The following is a 5719-nucleotide window of genomic DNA, read 5'->3' as shown; positions in this document are numbered from 1 at the left end:
AAACAATTGGAGGGGTCTCTTCCCTAGCTCAGCTGAGCATGGGGGGCTGTAGCCAGTGGCCTCAGAGTATGGGGGAAGGACAAACATTTTGGTGGGGGGGCCATGGAGTCACTGAGGGTAGCAAAGGGGTTTTGGGAATGGCCTGGGATATAGGATCCACTGTCACCCTCAGACAGGCAGGCACTGAGGCCATGGTCAGGATCACTGTTTCTGATGTGTACCACCCACAGGGCCGGAGGGCTCCACATTCATCCCCTACTCAGCTCTGCAGCCTTGAGCAAGTGAAAGAACCTCTCCGAGCCTCAATATGCTCCTCCTAAAGTGAGGAGTGGGGCAGTGATAGATCCCCCTCTGAGAGGTGTTGGGCCAGGCTGAGCACATGGGGGGTGCCTAGTTGTCTTAGGCTGGGTGTCCTAGATAGCCAACCTTTTGTCTCTGAGCCTCAATTTCCCCATCTATAAGATAGACATCGGCTGGGCACGGTGGCTCACGGCTATAATCCCAGCACTGTGGGAGGCTGAGGTGGGCGGGTCACTTGAGGTCAGGAGTTCGAGACCAACATGGTGAAACCCCATCTCTATTAAGAAAATACAAAAATCAGCCCAGTGTGGGGATGCATGCTTGTAATCCCAGTTACTCAGGAGGCTGAGACAGGAGAAGTGCTTGAACCCGGGTGGCAGTGGTTGCAGTGAGCTGAGATCACACCACTGCACTCCAGCCTGGGCAACAGGGTGAGACTCTGTCTCAAAAAAAAAAAAAAAAAAAAAGACATCATCGTTGTTGGCCTCAGTGACCACCCCACCCCAAGCATTCTTGGGGGGCCCAGGCAGCCAAGGCCCCGCAGACCCCAGCTCTTCTGCTCTGAAGTCACACTCAGAGGTCACACCATGGTCACTAGGTAGCTTGTGTATCCCTTGTGGCCTGACGGGGGTCCAGGCAGCCTCAGGACCACTTGTGTGTGCCCCAGCCTTTCTGCCCACACCTTGGAGGCCTCTCCCCTCTTGGACCCTCGCCCCTGCTTGTCATGTGCCTCCCCGAGCCCCAGGATGGCCTGGACTCAGTCCTTGACCTCAGCGAAACTCCTTTCCCAGCAGGCCCCCAGCTTCCGCGGAATCCAGCTGATGCAAACAGCTGAGGAGCGTCACCCTGGCTGCACCTCCGTGGTGTCCTCGTCTCCCCTGCCCCCAGCAGGAAAGGGTGCTCTCAGGTCAGCAGGGCTGGCCCAAACCTCTGACCCAGTCACCCCGCCCTGTCCCTTCTCCCTGGAGACTCCCAGGATGTGGGAGAAAGATCTCGAACTTGCCCCAGACTGCCCTGACTTACCTGCTGGGCCAGTGTGACCTTGGGTAGTCTTGTGACCCTGGGCAGTTCTCAAGCATTTGTTCCTCTGTCATGTGGTGGGGAGGTGCTCCTGGGCTATTTCTAGGAAGGCCTGCAGTGCTGGCCCTGTCATTCCTGCTCCAACCTTGCTCTCAGTCTGCCCATGGCTCCCCTTTGCCCTCTACATAAAACCTGCCTGTGGTCCCAGCAACTTGGGCTAAGGTGGGAAGATCACTTGAGCCCAGGAGTCCATGGCTGCAGTGAGTTAGGGTGGCACCACTGCACTCCAACCTGGGTGACAGAGCAAGAGCCTGTCTCAAAAAACAAAAAACAAAACAAAAAAACAAAAAATGCTCTTCATGCCCTGCAGACCCAGTGTGACCCAGGCCCTGCCCATCTCCCATTTCCTCTCCACTGCACTCACTCCCTATTCCCCCACCCCAGGGCCTTTGCACAAGCCCCCATGTGACAAGCCATGCCCTCTGCCTAGAAGTGCCCTTCCCTCGGCCCTCCCCGTGGCTGGCTCTTCCTAGCACGTGAGGTTTCAGCTCAGATTGCCTCCTCCAGGAGAGACCCCCATCTCATCACCCCATGTGCTCTGGCTCTGACGCTGGGCCCCATCTGAGGTCACCTCGTTTGTGAACTCTCCTGTTTGTCTTGCCCCCACCATCGGCTGGCTCTCTGCAGGCAGGCCCCTGTCCCCCCTTGCTGCGCCTTCAGCTTCCCATCAATGTTTTTGAACGTTCACCTGAATAAACTGACAAGCACTCGAGGTCCCTGCCAGGTGGCCCCAGTGTCCTCCCCTGGGCCTGGGCCAAGCTGCAGGCTTCTTCAGGAAGGGGTGGTTCTGCCTTATCAGTCCCTCCCACCTTAGCCCAAGGAAGTGGGTGTCTTCAGTAGATGCAGCTAGCATGTTTGGACAGCCTCAGGTTGGGTGGGGGCCCCTCATCAAAGATCTCACATTTCCCTGGGGTTGATGGCCTGGCTTTCCATCCCCCTCAGCCACTTCAGGCATATCACCTCCCCTCTGTGAGCCTCGACTTTCTCATCTGAACTCAGGCTAGGTCTGGTACACTGGAGGGCCACAGCCCCTAGCAAGGCCCGATTCAGGGGATGTCCGGCGCATAACTCCCCCCAGCCCCATCCCCGTCCCCTTCCCTTTTCTGTCGCCCAGGCTGGAGTGCAGTGGCACGATCTCGGCTCACTGCAACCTCTCCCTTCCAGGTTCAAGCCATCCTCCTGCCTCAGGCTCCTGAGGAGCTGGGACTACAGGCACGTGCCATACGCCTGGCTAATTTTTGTATTTTTAGTAGAGACGGGATTTTGCCACGTTGACCAGGCTGGTCTCCAACTCCTGACCTCAGGTGATCCACCTTCCTGAGCCTCTCAGAGTGCTGGGATTACAGGCATGAGCCACTGCACCTGGTCTTCTCTTTTTTTTTTGACACGGAGTCTCACTCTGTTGCCCAGGCTGGAGTGCAGTGGCACGATCTCGGCTCACTGCAAACTCCGCCTCCTGGGTTCACGCCATTCTCCTGCCTCGGCCTCCTGAGTAGCTAGGAATACAGGCACCTACCACCACGCCCGGCTAATTTTTTTGTATTTTTTGTAGAGACGGGGTTTCATCGTGTTAGCCAGGATGATCGTGATCTCCTGATCTCGTGATCCACCCACCTCGGCCTCCCCAGAGTGCTGGGATTACAGGTGTGAGCCACCGCGCCTGGCCCCAGCCTTCTCTTAAGTAGCTTTTGCTGCCCTCCTTGATGACATCGAGACCTGGGCTGAGGGGGAGCCTGCTGCAAGGATGGTGCAAGTGTGTTCAAGCCAAGCCTCTGCTGCTGTGGGCTGTTGGTGAAGTGGCCTGACTTCTCTGAGCCTTGGGAGGTGAATGAGGCCACTCTGACCCCAGCCAGGCTTGGTTGTTGTCACTGCTGTGTTCAGGATGTGTCCCTCCAGCCCAGGATGGGCTTGGGTTCCTGGGAAACGAACACAGATTTTTTTCTATTGTGAACATACATCTCGCAAAGGCTGGACTAAACCCCATTTTCCAGATAGGAAATAGACTCATGGGCATTTGAGGGACTGTGGTGCGATGAGACCACAGCTTGGCCTGCCTCCAGGCCCCTCATCTTTTTCCAAAGTTGTTAACCTGACCTTGGGCAAAAGGCCTTCTGGCCTCAGGTGATTAGGCCTGGACGCTGTGCCAGGCCTGGCTCACAGCTGATTCCTGGGATCCCCAAGAAGTACAGGAGACTGGAGGGTGAAGAGGCAGTATCCTGTCCAGTGGCCAGCCAAAGCAGAAGAGCCGAGATCCTGGGCACCCTAGCTGGGCTCACATGAGTGCCTATGGTGGGGGTGTCCATTGCTATTGCCAGGGTGCTTTGCCTGCCATTGCTGGAAGGTGGTAGGGAGGTTGGCTGGCGCCAGCCTGCTAAAGAACGAGCAGAAGCTAGAGAGGCAGCCCCAGGCTGGGCCAGAGCCTGACCTTTGCCTTAGTTGGCGCTGTCCCTGGAAGTACTGTGGGACCTTCCAGGAGCTTTGTTACCTACCCCTCCCAGGGCCTGGCAGGTGGGCACTGGGAGTGGGGCCTCCTCGGCATAGATATCTTGCTCTTGGTGTGGCAAGCCACGCCCATAGTTAGTCTATGTCTCCATGAAGCGCTATTTACAGAGAGGGAAACAGGCCCAGAGAAGAACAATATATCATCATCACCAGACTTCTATGAGTGCTTACCGTGGACTAAGCCATTGTAAGCATTTCGCTTCCATTTCATCAATGCTCACATCAGCCCTAGGAGATAGCTGGGAAACTGAAGTGGGGAGCTTGTGTTATTTGCTGAAGGTTCTGTGGCTCTTACTGGCCATTGCTTATGTTAAAAAGAGCAGGGGTTCGGCCGGGCGCGGTGGCTCAAGCCTGTAATCCCAGCACTTTGGGAGGCCGAGACGGGCGGATCACTAGGTCAGGAGATCGAGACCATCCTGGCTAACACGGTGAAACCCCGTCTCTACTAAAAAATACAAAAAAAAAAAACTAGCCGGGTGAGGTGGCGGGCGCCTGTAGTCCCGGCTACTCGGGAGGCTGAGGCAGGAGAATGGCGGGAACCCGGGAGGCGGAGCTTGCAGTGAGCTGAGATCCGGCCACAGCACTCCAGCCTGGGTGACAGAGCGAGACTCCGTCTCAAAAAAAAAAAAAAAAAAAAAAAAAAAAAAGAGCAGGGGTTCAAACCCAGCCCTGGGTCCTTCCACCAAGGAATATTCTCCACCATAGGCTCAGTTTTCTCATCTGCAAAGTGGGCACTGTTACGTCCACCTGGAAGTGAGGTGGGGAGATGGTATTGGAGAAAGCCCAGCAGGGACCTGGCACCCAGTTGATGTTTAACTGACCTCAGCTTCCTCCTCTTCTCTGGAGGGCACAATGGAGGCCAGGTCCTGGAAGTTGCCGGGGGTAGTAAACCATAGGTGGCAGGTATGGGAGGCGAGGTCCATGTAGGCATATCGTGAGAATATCAGGAGTTTGATGATGGCCTTGGGCTAGTGATTTCCAGTCACATCCTCCCCATTTGAAACTTGTGTATCACGCACTTAGCAGGGGCTTGCACAGCCCTGAAACATGAGCCCTTTCTAAGGTTGGTTTCAGCCTTGCTCCCTCCCAGGATTCCCTGGTTCTGAACTTGATCTCCACCAACCCTGGCCAGCACCTAGAGGAAACAAGAGCTGGTATCTGGAAACATTTGTAGCCTTCTTCGTCTTGAAAATGAAGGGTGAGTCAGAGAACAGAGTGGCCTCGGGGCAGGTGCCGATGACACAGCCATGCCTGAGATGGCAGGTGTCTCCCTAAACGGCTGGCATTTTTCTGCAAAGCAACGCCATTAACCACACTTCACAGAGGAGCTGAGGCTCACAGGCCGCACATGACCTGCTGAGGGTCAAATGCTTTCATCAGATAATTAAAATGAGAGCTGGGTTATAAATTTTCCCAGGGAAGCAACCCCAGAGAGGAAAGATCAAGGCATAGGAATCATTATCCCCCTTCTTTTCCAAATGAAACAGCTGAGGCTCACAAGGCCTTTGCCCAAGGTTGTGTGGTGGGCCAGTGATTCGACAAGGATTCAAACCTAGGTCTCTTGAGGCCCCCAGTGGCTCTTCTCTGACACTCCCTTTCCAAAAAGCAGGCTGCTGTAGATTCATTGTCTGGTTTAGCAACCAACGTGCTGTGTAACCTTGGGCATGGAGCTTGACCTCTCTGTGCTCTGGTTTCTGTAAAAGGGGTCAGTGGTCGCTTTGACCTCGTGGGACTGTGGTTAAGATTCAGTTAATTCATAAAAGGCTTAGCAGGGAGGAGGCCCAACAGGGATGTCACCGGATACCATGGCAGGTAACCTGGGACACAGGTCAGACAC

This window comes from Macaca thibetana, chromosome 19 (assembly GCF_024542745.1).
Source record: "Macaca thibetana thibetana isolate TM-01 chromosome 19, ASM2454274v1, whole genome shotgun sequence".
Lineage (NCBI taxonomy): Eukaryota > Metazoa > Chordata > Mammalia > Primates > Cercopithecidae > Macaca > Macaca thibetana.
This window is presented reverse-complemented; position numbering follows the sequence as displayed.